The sequence below is a fragment of the Toxorhynchites rutilus genome, chromosome 1 (assembly GCF_029784135.1).
Source record: "Toxorhynchites rutilus septentrionalis strain SRP chromosome 1, ASM2978413v1, whole genome shotgun sequence".
In the NCBI taxonomy this organism is placed as follows: Eukaryota; Metazoa; Arthropoda; class Insecta; order Diptera; family Culicidae; genus Toxorhynchites; species Toxorhynchites rutilus.
Window position 1 is genome coordinate 30,921,883 of NC_073744.1, and position 14,866 is coordinate 30,936,748.

Below are 14,866 nucleotides of genomic sequence, written 5' to 3' on the forward strand. Positions count from 1 at the left end.
GCTCGAGGTTAGTATTACAAGTGTTCTCATAATTGGTATGTTGCAGTCTTCGATGCTCTATACGTGTGCCCGACACGGGATACTTCCTATTGGGATGCAGCTGACCATTAATCAGCAACGCTCCCTAGTCTGTACCCCATATCTAGCGTGGTGCGTCTTTCTCGACTCGAGGAATCCAGGATAGAATGGTCATCATCCGGCGCAATCATCAGTTCGTGTAGAGTTGTCATGAGCGGTACAACCTTTGGCTCTTGTTGAATGATCAGTGGACTGCACAACCTTTGGCCCGTGCATCTGTAAAGAGTGTGTGTATGTATTGCCGCGACTAAGTAAAAGTTTATCGATCGGATAGGAGGGATATGAAACGGGGAAACAACGAAGGAAACATCATTAAACGTTGACATCGGCGTTTCTGAGGAACAGGTATTACGGTAGTGGTTATCGCAGCAAATAGTTATCAACATTTGCCTAATCATCAAACGATATGCGTAGAAGTTCAGTGAGCTGGCGACATGAAGGGGCATGCAGTCTTGAATAACCGAGCCAAAGCTTTGCATTTGTACCCGCTTTTGTAGACTGTGTTAGCAAAACGCATTCCGGAGTGTAAAAATGCATGGGGGTATAAAAAGTACTGCCGAGATCTGGAATGCCGATTTTCCCAACTTATTGGTTTTTGAATCTGTGTTGGGAAAACACATTCCGGTTTGCTAAAACGCAAGCGAGTACAAAAGTACTCGCAGCTTGCATGTCATTTGCAATGCCAATTTCCCCAGGCTCCATGGTTTTGAGGTCTATGTTAGGGAAACATTCTGATTTGCAAAAACGCTAACGAGTACAAAAGTACCCGCTGCTTGTATCTAACTTGAAATGCCGATTTTTCTTGGCTCCATGGTTTTGAAGTCTGTGTTAGAGAAATATTCCGATTTGCAAAAGTGCAAAAGAGTACAAAAGTACCCGCTGCTTATATCCATTTTGCAATGCCGATTCCCCCAGGCTCCATGGTTTTGGAGTCTGTGTTAGGGTAACATCCATTTATTCCTGCGATGGTATCTAAATCGCTGCACAATTATAACTGAGTGGAATTTCGAGCGGAGCTCGCTTATGTACCGATTGGTGATTTCAATAGCCTGTTTTGAAAGCAATTTTAAGGCTATCAAAACATTTTTTTTGGATCAAAAAGTAACAAGTATATAACGCGTAGACATTTTATCTTTCGAATGAAGTGTTTACCATACTATTTCTTTCAGTTGTTTAGGAGATATTAACGCTCAAAATCTCGGTCTCCGGCGTAACGCTTTCGTTTTTGAAACTTTGATTTTACACTCCGGTATAGAAATGAAAGACGTAGTCCTACGTCAAAAACCAAGGTGTGTTCTCGCTCGAGAACGGGTTATTTGGTATAAGCTATCTGTTTTATTGTGTTCATTTTCACCCAAGGAAAATTTATATGGCGGGAAAAAATGGTAAAGTGAAGAAATATTAGAAAAAGTGATTTCCCATATGCTCTACATATAGTATTAGTTGTTGTTAGTCCAATTAACATTCATTGGGTTGAATAAACACTCAGAAAGTACAAATTATAGAAGAAAGTTGCCTTTTCCATTTCAAATATGTTTTCTCTATATTAAAGTTACATGTTTTTACTGATGAGAAAAATTTATAATTGTGGTCGGTATTGATAATTATTATATATTATATTGGTGAGTTTTTTTTACTTTATTTCATCCATACATAACACAGGAGGCATCTCGTCTAAGATCACAGATGGCGGTTTTCATCATATCTCGTTTCACTTCAGTATCTTTTATCTGATACGCACCATCCAACGTCTGTTTACCCTCCTTTTATCATCATTACTCGGTAAACACTGCTGGAGTGAACAAACAATACCTAACAACTAAACAAAACGGCCCTTTTCAGAGGCACCAAATCATTATCAAAAAGTTGAACGATGTAATTCTTCAAACATAAAGGGTGTGTCACATCAAATTGCATCACGGAAAAAACGCTGTAGAAATTCGCCCAGTAGACCGATCCTTTTGAAAATTTTAGACAGTAAAATAAAAACTATTAAACAACTTTTGGCATTTTCTTTTTATTCATACTTCGAGCCCAAGCCCGTATGCTCGCACCTTCCTCTTTACCCCGTCCATAAGGTTCTGTACAACGTCAGGTTGTAGTTTTTTTTAACAGAAATCCATTTTCTCTTCAAGTCCGCCTCCGATTTGACAACTTTTGGGTTCTTCCGGAGGGCCTGCTTCATAATCGCCCAATATTTCTCTATTGGGCGAAGCTCCGGCGCGTTGGGCTGGTTCATTTCCTTTGGCACGAAGGTGACCCCGTTGGCTTCGTACCACTCCAACACGTCCTTTGAATAGTGGCACGAAACGAGATCCGGCCAGAAGATGGTCGGGCCCTCGTGCTGCTTCAATAGTGGTAATAAGCGCTTCTGTAGGCACTCCTTAAGGTAAACCTGCCCGTTTACCGTGCCGGTCATCACGAAGGGGGCGCTCCGCTTTCCGCAAGAGCAGATCGCTTGCCACACCATGTACTTTTTGGCAAACTTGGATAGTTTCTGCTTGCGAATCTCCTCCGGAACGCTGAATTTGTCCTCTGCGGAGAAGAACAACAGGCCCGGCAGCTGACGAAAGTCCGCTTTGACGTAGGTTTCGTCGTCCATTACCAGGCAATGCGGCTTCGTCAGCATTTCGGTGTACAGCTTCCGGGCTCGCGTCTTCCCCACCATGTTTTGCCTTTCGTCGCGGTTAGGAGCCTTCTGAACCTTGTATGTACGCAGGCCCTCCCGCTGCTTGGTCCGCTGGACGAATGAACTTGACAAATTCAGCTTATTGGCGACATCCCGGACCGAACTTCTCGGATCACGTCTAAACTGCTTAACTACGCGCTTGTGATCTTTTTCACTGACGGAGCATCCATTTTTGCCGTTCTTCACCTTCCGGTCGATGGTTAGGTTCTCGAAGTATCGTTTTAGTACTCTGCTGACCGTGGACTGGACGATTCCCAGGATTAATTCACGACGCTCTTTTTCGTTCGACGACATTTTTCCAAATTTACGAAAAATTGACAGTGAAGCATGGCCAACGTGATCTATACACTCTTATCTGATTATAAGCGAAAGCTGAAGATATAATTCCTAAAAATTAAATTTCTACAGCGTTTTTTCCATGATGCAATTTGATGTGACACACCCTTTATCCAAAATAAACAGATAGCCTAACGGAATTCTACGTCAACTATGCGGTCGTGTCTCGGTCGTGCCCTAATGTGACTTTTTTTACGAGGTACGTATCCCCTGCCTGGGTGTAATGTAAATGCAAATTCGGCATTCTGTGATGCAAATTAACACAATGCTTTGAAAATGGCGTATACAAAAAACCGGGTCATTTTGCGCGAAACGTGTCCAGTAATTGGGATATTTTCCAACAAAATTCTAATTTCTTTATACCATTGAAAGAATAACTAAAGACTAGTTTGATAGACAGTTGTTTGGCGGAACAATGCAACTTGCAAAGCGAGGCGAGGTTCCCGTAAGGCCAGGCGCAAATTGAGACGCATATAGCGCGAGTAACTTGTCGCGATATAGCGCCTGTTTTTGTGGCAAATGAAAACAGATATAACGGCGCAAATTGACCAGATGACGCGATATTGTGGAGCGCTCGTGAGACACGACTCGCGTGACGCTGTGGCTGAACCACAGTTTCTCGTGCTGGTCGTACCGGTTGTGGTGGTTGTGTTAGTGAACAATCATATAGCGCCGTGAGTTTGGCATACCGGTCGGGTGATTGTGTTAGTAAATAAATATATCGCGCAAATCTGTGTGAATCAGACATTTTATGCGAGTGGCACGTTATTTACACCAAACTGCGACTGAATATGCGCTTCACCACGCTACGATTGTGGCACGCATGAGTCGTGTTGGTTGTCTCGTGTTCGTTTACGAGCGCTATACGCTTCTCAATTTGCGCCTAGCCTAAGGCGGCTCGCACACCGCAGCAATAAGCAACTAGCAAACTGCAGTACACAATATGCAACAGGAAACATATTTTGTTGTTCTTCGCATACCAGAGCAATAAAAACCCCTGACATTATGCAAACAATCGCCTTAATGTACGAAACTTGTCAAAATATGAGCGATAAGTTGCTATTCAACCGACACGCCGTGTTGCTAGCGACATGTGTTGCTCTGTAAAGGCGACAGCGATATCGTATTGCGTCGGTGTGCGAGATCAACAAAGATTAAATGGAAAAATCCATTGGTGATAATATTGCTTATTGCATGTTGACAGTTGCTAGTTGCTCATTGCTCCGGTGTGCGAGCCGCCTAAGAGTTCTACATGACGAAAACTTGTAAAGGCTATCGCAAAATTGTTAACATCACTTGTCGTGGTAGAAAACCATACTGGTAGTGTTTGTTCGAAAGCGGTCCACTGATCTTTAAAAATTTAATCTTTTAGTATTTTCAAAACATTTGTAAGTTTTGGGGGTATTCTAATGTAGAGGCACGAATTTCGAGCTCCGAACAAATGAAACAATAATTGATAATAATGGATAATATGGATAATAGATAATAATGGATAGCAATATTATTTCATCATTTGTTTCTTTATTTTATAACAATACAAAAAGAACTGAACGGAAAAAAATCAATGTAATAGAATTTTATGACGTGCTCAAATCGATTGATGCAAAAATCTCGTTGATCCATTAGGAAATGATTGAGCAATAAGGGCTCGAAATTAGATAATTTTCGTGATGCGAAAGATCTCCCGTTTTCCATTTTGTCCCCCAAAAGACTTACGTAATATTACCTCAAAAAATACAGTTTGTTACAATATACACTCGGCAAAAAAACAACAGAGTGCGAAATTTTAAGTGGTTTTTGACATTATGTAACTTCGTGAAAAATCAACACATATCAATGGGATGTACATCATTTTGAAGCTACAACTCTCAGATATTATAATATTTTGCGTACTTTTATAATATTTTAATAATATTTTTTAAATATATTTTTATAATATTTTACGTACTTACGTACTAAATCGATTTTTCTTTTTTTTTCTGTTTTTTTTTCAAAGAATTTCTAGATTAACACAATTTTTTGCCAACCAACTAAACAGCAAATCTAATTAACCTTATCAACCACGTCAGTCTATCCAGCGGGGCAAAGTTTAGCGATCTGAACCATATTATGCTTTTTGGAGAGCTTATGCAACGTACCATAGCGTACCTCCGAGGATTTTTAACGTACCTCAATAGTTTCGGAGTTACATATCTTTTTAAGTGCGCGCTGTAGTAAATTTTAATCGTCCATAACTTCTTAATCGCTTGACGCAGAAACACCAAAATAGCAAATATCGGATGTACCAAAATTGTACTTTAAGAAAATGTTTAGTTTTGTAACTTACTTAAAAAATTAACATACTTCTCTTATTAAAAAATTTGAAAGTTCTTCATATGCGTTTTGTGACAACGGATTCGGATTTCTTGTCGAATTATAAACTGATTTCATGTATATATGTCTATACTTAAGTGAAAGTAACAGTATTCATGATTAAAATATGTTGTACTCTTGAAATATTTCAACGAGGCATTTGAATTAATTTACTTTGTAATAATTTTAATCGACACACTCACAAGACGTTAGATTAGATCAATTCTAACGATTTTAGTCCTGTTCTGTGCAATATCTCGGAATTTGTCGAAAAAATCTTTTCAAAGACACGTTTGGATATTACAATTTGATTCTACAGAGCAATTGGTTTTTATATGGTAACTTCAAGAAAAGCTCATTGATATGTACATTAGAGGCATGAAAACTAACGACAGATTATCCCCAAACAGAATTGATATGTGTTGTCACGTCGCAAAAGTATCGGACTGGCAACAAGCGAATTCAACCGTTGAATATTCTCCAACTAAAGATTTCTGTAGGAAATTTTCTCAATTTTTAACTTTTTGGAAATCGTATGATTTATACGGTTGTGTCCCATTCACCCGAAACACGTTTACCCGAAGCACATTTACCCGAATGTAACACATTACCGGAATTACATTCACCCGAATGTAACAAATACCCGAATAGACATTTACTCGAATGCCGCAAATACCCGAATGGCCGTTTTCCCAAATGTAACAAATACACGAATGCGACATTTGCCCGAATGCATCATTTACCCGAATGAAGAAGGAAAAATTCCGACAAAACATATTATAAGTTTTGTCGAATCTCCTGTTACGAAGTAAAATGAGAAATAATGAGGAAATGAGGTAATGAGAAAATTCGAGAAAGATGTTGAAGTCATGCATTTTTTTTAGAAATTAGTGTAGTCACAATTGACATGCCGTCTTCTTCCCTTACCGTATTGCTCCGTATTCCGTATCCCGTATTGGTCTTTTAAGGCCAAGAGATCATTCAGAAATGAGCATGGGGTATGGAATATACCGAAAATTAAGCAGGTAACTTTACCATAAAAAAATTAAATGAAAATGTGAAAAGGAATAAATAAGAGAAAAAATACTTACGCATTTACCACCGCAGCACAGTTTTGATCATGAATTTATTATTTCGTGATGAAATTTATTCTGAGATCAATGTAATGGGGGCGAAGTCCCCATTTAATAAGGATAAGGAACGCAATCCGCAATCCGAGTCAGTCGCCGACCCGCCGTCGGAAGCGGTGGCCTCTCGCAAGCAAACCTGTATTCCACCGATTGCCCGGTTTGTTCGAAACATGGGAGACGATCCTTTAGTCAGGTCGGACGGCATACGTTTATCTGGTGCATTACGTTTGCCCGGTTAATTATGCATGTCATGTATTTTGATCTCACAATATATTTTATTGCCAAAAAAAAATTCATAATAATAATTGCATTTCAGTGCCATACGTACATACGTATCCAAAATTGTTACCTTTCATTCCACACGTTCAGGCCGCGTCAGTCACCGGTGACTAACAGTATAAACTATGATGAAAAAGGTAGAATTTTTTTTTTCGCAAAAATTCCACTGCTTTCGAGTAGAAATATCTTCTTACGATAAGAACCGATGGCCCTAATACGTTCAAGAATATCCATCGAGTAAATTCTAATTTTCCAGTATTGCGCTTCGTATTGCTGTACTAAGATATCAGCGCGTGGCCTGACGGGAGAGTCGCTATAAAACCAAGTGTCAGTTCGAGTAGATGTTACATTCGGGTAGCTGTCGGGTATTTATTACATTCGGGTAAGTGGAATTCGGGTGAATGTCTTTCTGGTATCTGTCTTTCGGGTGAGTGGGTTTCGGGTAAATGTGACACAATCGATTTATACATGAAAACGAGAAAAACCCCGTTTTCACTGAGTCAAAACGTTGTCACGTCACGCTGGAATGGGTCTATCGTGGTATACCCCTTTTTTATACTACTCTTCAAACTTATCTACTGCTTATTGATGAAGGAGTAGCCTGAAAGCTGTCGAGTGTATTACGAGACGAGAACTACACGAATTGGCATATGGAAAACTGCTTCAGGATTTAATTTAGGATTTTAAATTGCCAAGAAGTGTCCAACTCAACAAACAGAACACACAGAGCCGCAGGCAAGGGCAGAGCGCGCGGAACCGAAGAAAAAACTTTTCCTCTCTGCGGTTTCCTAGATACGACAAAAGCGATCTAGAAACACCGTAATTCAACATTTTTTGACAACGCTGACAAAATTCGCTGCGCCCCCGAGAGCTGGGATGAGGTGACTGGGACACTGGAAGGGGGGACATACGACGCTACTAATGTAGTAGCAACAGAAGTTCCCATTGTTTGCGCTTCCACCATTTCCCCGCGCAGAGTTTTGGGGGGAAAAGTTGCTCCGCTTTCTTCTGGGCGGCAACAGCGCCGCGGTGGCATCTAACGAACGCCAAGAAAATATGTTCGGTAACTGCTTTTCCGACCGACCTCCGCCGTGAAAAGTTTGGGAATCGAGGAGCCCGGAAAAATCGGGAGAGTGGAGAGTCCCGCCGCACGCGCAGCTCGTTCTACCTCTTTAGTATGCAGGTTGGGATGCCACCTTGGAGATATGAGCGATAGCAGCCGACCAGAATGGAGGAAGAAGAAAGAAAGAAATGCGATATGTCGGGGAAAAAATATGAGAGTTGTTGGGGACCCGGTTCTGAGTGACGAGAGTTGGTACGCGACACTTGAAGCAATTTGTGTGCAAACTCAACGCACGGGAATTCGGGATATCACCAAGAGTGAGAAAAAGTGAGGAACGAGGGGGGGGGGATGATTGCGAACGGGAAACTTGTCATAAACTCCGATAAATTGTCTGTGATTCGAAATAGAAAAGTGGAAATGAGAATGATGGATATTTCGAAGCATCTGATGGACCGATGGTTGTTTGGGAATCGTTTTTTTCCGGGGAATCACACTTTGGCAATCACCGCTGGCACACAGCTGCTGAAGCTGACAGAGGCAGCAAAAAACACAGAGAAACAGGGCAAAACAAACGTAGAGTGGGAGGAAAACTTTGTATGTACGTACGTAATATGTGAAAGTTGGCAGAGACGCGCACAAGCGTGGTATATTTATCGACAACATTCACCAAAAGTGTGGAACGTTTTGTATGCTCACACCAAGCCGTGAAGCGGCGGATGTTTACGGGAGAACCAATGTTCATTGTGACCTTTGTTTGAATGAGCTATTCGTTCAAACTCCTCCACCTCCCTCGATATCGATTTGTGTCTATCGCAAACGACTGTTAACACGGAATGATTCAGATTATCATTTGTGTTTCCACAGCTGTGTAGGTAATCACGTATTATTGTACATTTTTTTTACGAAATAAGATACGAAAGCGATAGCTCGCTTCCAAGCATACAGTGATAGACATTCGTTTAGCCGTACTTAAAAATAAACTTGAAACGCTTACAAAAAAACTAGGAATGTTCTTTTTATCGGGATACTTATTTGCTGTAGTGGTAGTATATTTAAGTCACTTTTATTGAAAGGACGTGCGTCACAATCACACACACACAAGGCGGCATCGGTGGATATAAACATTCAAACGTCGTTTTTTCCCGAGACATACGTTTAGCCGCAGGGCATAAAAATCGAGTTTTCGCATAATCACCAAGCCTTTATCTGGGTTTTTTGAAAAAATACTTGGAAATGTTCAATTTACAAGATAAATATTAGATGTGCAACGTAAGAAGTTGGTCAGATTAGTGATTTACGTTGAATTGAAAGGAATGGCGAAAGATATTCTATTGACAGAAGAGGGGCGGAAAATAATAAAGATATTCAATGAACAAAAGTGTTTTAATCACTAAATGGTAACAAAAATTGGTCTATCTGAGAAAGTGGTACGAAATTTCTTTAAATAGTGCCAGAAATATGGGATATCAGCAGGATTATGCATAGATCCACGTTTCCAAGCAATCGAAGGCATGGTTTGCCGAGAAGGACATTCCGCTTCTTGAATGACCTGCTTGCAGTCGATTGCAATCCCATAGAGAACCTATGGAGAATCTTGGCCGAGATGGTCTATGCAACCGGATGACAATTTGACAACATTTCCAGTCTCAAGGCAGTAATTCAGAAGTGTTGGGCTATAATCAATATGGCAAAACTTTTAAAGCTGTCTGACTCGATGCCAAATCGAGTTTTCAAAGTGATCCGAAATGGAGGTGGACATACTAAATATTAAATATTATTTATTGAAATTTTAGGATGCGGCTAAACGAATATCCACCCTGATTCCACATATTTGAATTACTTAGAAAACAAAAAGTGAATTTATACTTTTTTTTTGTAGAATGAATTCGATGAAAATAAACAATAATCGCATTTTATGAGCAAAACTGTACAAAGAATTGACTTATTTTTAAAAATATTGAGGAAAAATAGGGTGCGGCTAAACGAATGTCTACCACTGTAGCTCGAGCTGAATCCGTACGTGTGAACCTAATTTTCTCCATTCGTAGCTCTCTTTCAATTACCGCCGTGACATCTCGCATCACATTATCTTGCCTTTCATCATTTGTTTTTTTTTCTCGTTTTTCTCATAAACTCCACAATGAGTTCCGGCGGCAGTGTGTTTTGCGTATCTGTCGCTGCTGTGAATTTTCTGCGCTGCATTCCATGTCATCTCCTGTTTTTGGAGATGTGCCCGTGTGAGACTGTACCATCCCCGACGGAAGGGATTGGACCCAAAGTTATACCTACTACACGGAGCAACTTTGTCGAGGTGGGTGCGACGGCGCACCGTGACACCGTATCTATCCACACTATCTCGAACTTAAATTCAAATTTCATTAGTAGGCGAAACGATAAATGATAAACTTTCGTAATTATGTTAAATAAATTTAGGATACAAACAAAACGTAAACGACAGTTGAAATGGGGGTGGATGGTGCCATGATGGTGGTGGGAGGAATATTAAATTCCGAGCTCATGCGATTATGATGAGCTTCTTTCTCGCCGGTGGAAGAAAAGTAACGTGATAGCTTTTTAGTGAGGCATTATATGTGGGGCGGAAGGTTGTACGGTGCTCCGGTCGAATAGAACGAACGAAGAATGAATATGACGAAAGTTGTAAATTTCACAATAGACGAATTTCATGCCAACTCGTCTTAGGAGTTGGCAGCACCATCTCAGATAGTAGTGAAACGTTGTGAGTGTGAAGACATAGGTCATTTAAGCAACTTTGCATACTTTAAATATTCGAGAAAGATTTAGACTACTTTTTGGAAAAAAAACAAAAATATTTTAATTTTTTTTTTACAAAAATTTATAATTTAAAAACTATGATACCCAGAAAATTCTTGTCAAAGGATGAAATGTTGGAAATTGTTTAAATTTTCACAAAAAATGCCAAAAATTTTTTGGAAAAAAAATTTTATTACAAAAAAGTTATTTTAAAAATTAAAATTGATTTCTCTTAAAAACGTATTTTTTTAAATTCCTAAAAATATATATATAAATGGCCCTTACAATTTCCAACAAGTCGTCCATACATCGAAAGATGGGCACTTTTACAGGGAGAAAGATTTCGAACAACAACTTTTTCATGTTTTTTTTTTTGAAAAAAATGCAACTAACCCTAATTTTGTTTAAAGTCAAGATAGCGATATACTGTATGCAACAAAGTTTTAGATCTTGTTAAAATATAAGCTTTTGTCGAAGACATCAACTTTCTATCAGACCTACAAAATTTTAGTCGAAGAATAGAATGTAGGAAATTATTTTGGTTTTCATTCAAAATTATCAAAAAAATTTTGGAAAAAAAATCATTGAAAAAAAATATTTTGAAAATTAAAATTCATTTTTCTCGAAAACATATGCTTTTAAAATTCTGAAAAAATTGATAAAAATAGCCCTCAAAATTTCCAACAAGTTTTCCATACATCGGACGATGGGCACATTTACATGGAAAAAGTTTTTCGAACAACAACAATTTCAGTTTTTTCCTTTGAAAAAATAGTATTAATGTTTAATTCGTAAAATTTTTATGTATAAATTATCGCAATTCACATGCTCTGCTAACTTTTCTCTATTTAGAAACATGTCACGAACATGTCAAACGTGAGAATTTACACACAAAAATGTTGCGAGCAAAACATTTTTTTTTCAGGAGTCTTCATACAAAAATTGCTGTTACTACAACATACTCGCAGCGTCTTGAAGCTGCGTTACCGGGGGTAGACGAACTGGATGCTGTTCCCCTCGATGAATGCTGGAACAGCAATTAGCAGCACAGCAGAATATATCGGGTATGAACAACGAGGACAACGGAACGAATGGTTTGACGACGAGTGCCGAGCGCTCCTGAACGAGAAGGATGCAGCACGCGCAGCCATGCTGCAACGAGCGACTCGACAAAACGTGGAACGATACAAACTGAAGCGAAGGCAGCAAACACATCTCTTTCGGGAAAAAAGCGCCGTCTGGAAGAGAAAGAGTGTGAGCTACTTTATCGTTCTCGAGAATCGCGGAAGTTCTTCAAGAAACTAAACGCCTCGCACAAAGGCTTTGTGCCGCGGGCCGAAATGTGCAGAAACAAGGAAGAAGGCATCTTGATGAACGAACGCGAGGTGATCGAAAGGTGGAGGCAGCACTACGATGAACACCTGAACAGCGCGTAGACAGGAGACCAAGACGGCATTGAGGAGGACTACACCGGTGCAATGAACAACGACGACGTACCACCCCCGATGATGGGTGAATGGGTGATGGTGCCTATAAAATTTTGTCTCAGATCCTCTTCCGCCGTCTATTGCCAATAGTAAGTAGATTTGTGGGAAGTTATCAGGCCGGATTCATGCCCGGTTGCTCGACGACGGACCAGATTTTGACACTGCGGCAGATCCTCCAAAAATGCTCCACACCACATCTTCGTCGACTTCAAGGCCGCATATGATACAATCGACCGACGACAACTATGGAGGATCATGGACGAACACGACAAGAGTGATTCATGAAACGATGAACGGTGCGCGGTGCAGTGTGCGGATCTCAGGTGAGCTGTCGGAATCATTTGAGACTCACAGGGGACTTCGACAAGGCGATGGACTCTCCTGTCTGCTCTTCAACGTGGCGCCAGAAGGTGTTATGCGAAGAGCGGGCTTCAACATGCGGGGCACGATTTTCAACATGTCTAGTCAGTTTATCTGCTTCGCCGACGACACATGCGACGGTAGCCGACTTGTATACCCGCCTGAAACACGAAGCATGGCTGATTGGGCTTGGGATCAATGCGTCTAAGACTAAATACATGCTAGCTGGAGGGACTGATCGCAACAGAGTACTTCTTGGTAGTAGTGTTGTAATCGACGGCGACGAGCTCGAGGTGGTGAAGGAATTTGTCTACCTTGGCTCGTTGATAACAACTGACAACAACAACAGCCGTGAAATTCGAAGACGCATAGTCAATGGAAGTCGTGTCTACTACGAGCTCCGCAAATCTTTGAGGTCCAACAAACTCCGACCCCGTACGAAGTGTACCAAGTACAAATTTCTAATTCGACCGGTTGTTCTCTATGGGCACGAAGCATGGACGATGCTTGAAGAGGACTCACAAGCGCTCGGAGTTTTCGAACGCCGAGTGCTCAGAACAATATACTGTAGTGTACAGGAAAACGGAGTATGGAGAAGGAGAATGAACCACGAACTAGCACAACTCTACGTCGAACCCAGCATCCAGAAAGTCGCCAAGGCTGGACGAGTGCGATGGGCAGGGCATGTCGCAAGATTGCCGGACAGAAGCCCTGCAAAGATGGTGTTCCTACCTAATCCGGTAGGAACAAGCCCAGCGAGCGAGGTGGTTGGACCAGGTGGAGCAGGACTAATCTAATCGAATCTCAATGGGATGTAGAATCATAGTAAATAAAATAAATAAATAATCATACAAAAATGGCTTATATTCCAAAAGTTTATATTTTAACAAGATCTAAAACTTTGTCGAATATAGTATATCGCTATCTTGACTTTAAACAAAATTAGGATAAATTGTATTTTTTTCAAAGAAAACATGACAAAGTTGTTGTTCGAAAAACTTTTTTCCTGTAAAAGTGCCCATCTTCCGATGTATGGAGGACTTGTTGGAAATTATAAGGGCCATATGAATATACAGACGTGGTGCTCCCTTGGCCGAGTGGTTAGCGTCATAACTAACATGCCGGGTGTTCGGGTTCGATTCCCGTTCTGGTCGGGGGAATTTTTCGTCAAAGAAATTTCCTCCGACTTGCACTGTGATCACGCGTATTCTAGAGCTTGCCACTCAAAATGCATTCAAGGCGTGTTATTTGGCATAGAAATCTCAACTAAGTACTAATAAAAATGACGCAAGTAATACTACGTTGAGACGGCGAAGTTCCTCTAAGAACGTTAGTGCCATTGAAGAAGAAGAAGAAGATATGAATATACAGGGAAACTTCGATATAACGTACCCTCGTTATAGCGTATCCTCGATAGAACGTCACTCGATATAACGTACATTTTACCTCGATATAACGTACACATTTCCAAAGTGTAGATTAAAAACAAATTTAAATATTTTTTTTTTCCTGATAGAACAATGAATTATCTGTATTGTGATGCTAAAACAAGTTTTGTACCTTCAATCAATCCCGAAATACAGCTGGTTTTGTGAATCCGGATTCTAAATAAATCAAGCTTCAATCAACAGTACGAAGGGAAACATCATGAGAAAGGCTGGCTTCGTCTTCTGATTGAAGTTGTTCATTAACTTTACTAAAACAGCAACACAATAATGTATTATAGACTACGTTTGTGAGTACTTTATTATGCTTCGATACAACGTACAATTTTGAAAGTGAAATGTACGTTATATCGAAGTTTACCTGTATATATATTTTTGGTAATTTAAAAAAAAAATATATAAAATAACCTTGCAATGAATATAAATAACTTTTTTTTCCAAAAATTTTTTGGAATTTTCTTGTGAAAATTTGAATAATTACCTACATTACATCCTTTGACAAGAATTTTGTAGGTATCATATTTTTTAAGTTATAAATTTTTGTAAAAAATTGAAAAAATAAATTGGGCTTTTTCCAAAAAGTAGTCTAATTATTTTTCGAATATGCAAAGTATGCAAAGTTGCTTAAATGACCCATGTCTTTACACCCACAACGTTTCACTACTATCTGAGATGGTGCTGCCAACGGCCGGTCGAGTTGGCATGAAATTCGTCAATAGCGCAGCAAAATTTTTTTAACGGTGATTTTGTGGAAATATGAAATGCTACAAATTAAATTATCAGATAATTCAATTCGTACCTTTTCTCCCGTAAAGTACTTCTAGATCTCTAGTAGCAATATTATACTTTTACATCTGCAGATCAACTCTGATTAT

General features: G+C 39.8%; 1 protein-coding gene across 2 annotated transcripts in view; it reads left to right on the plus strand.

The window, feature by feature from the left end:
• Window positions 1-14,866, plus strand: part of LOC129761815 (uncharacterized) — a 240,108-nt gene that overhangs the window by 33,203 nt on the left and 192,039 nt on the right. The window lies entirely within an intron of this gene.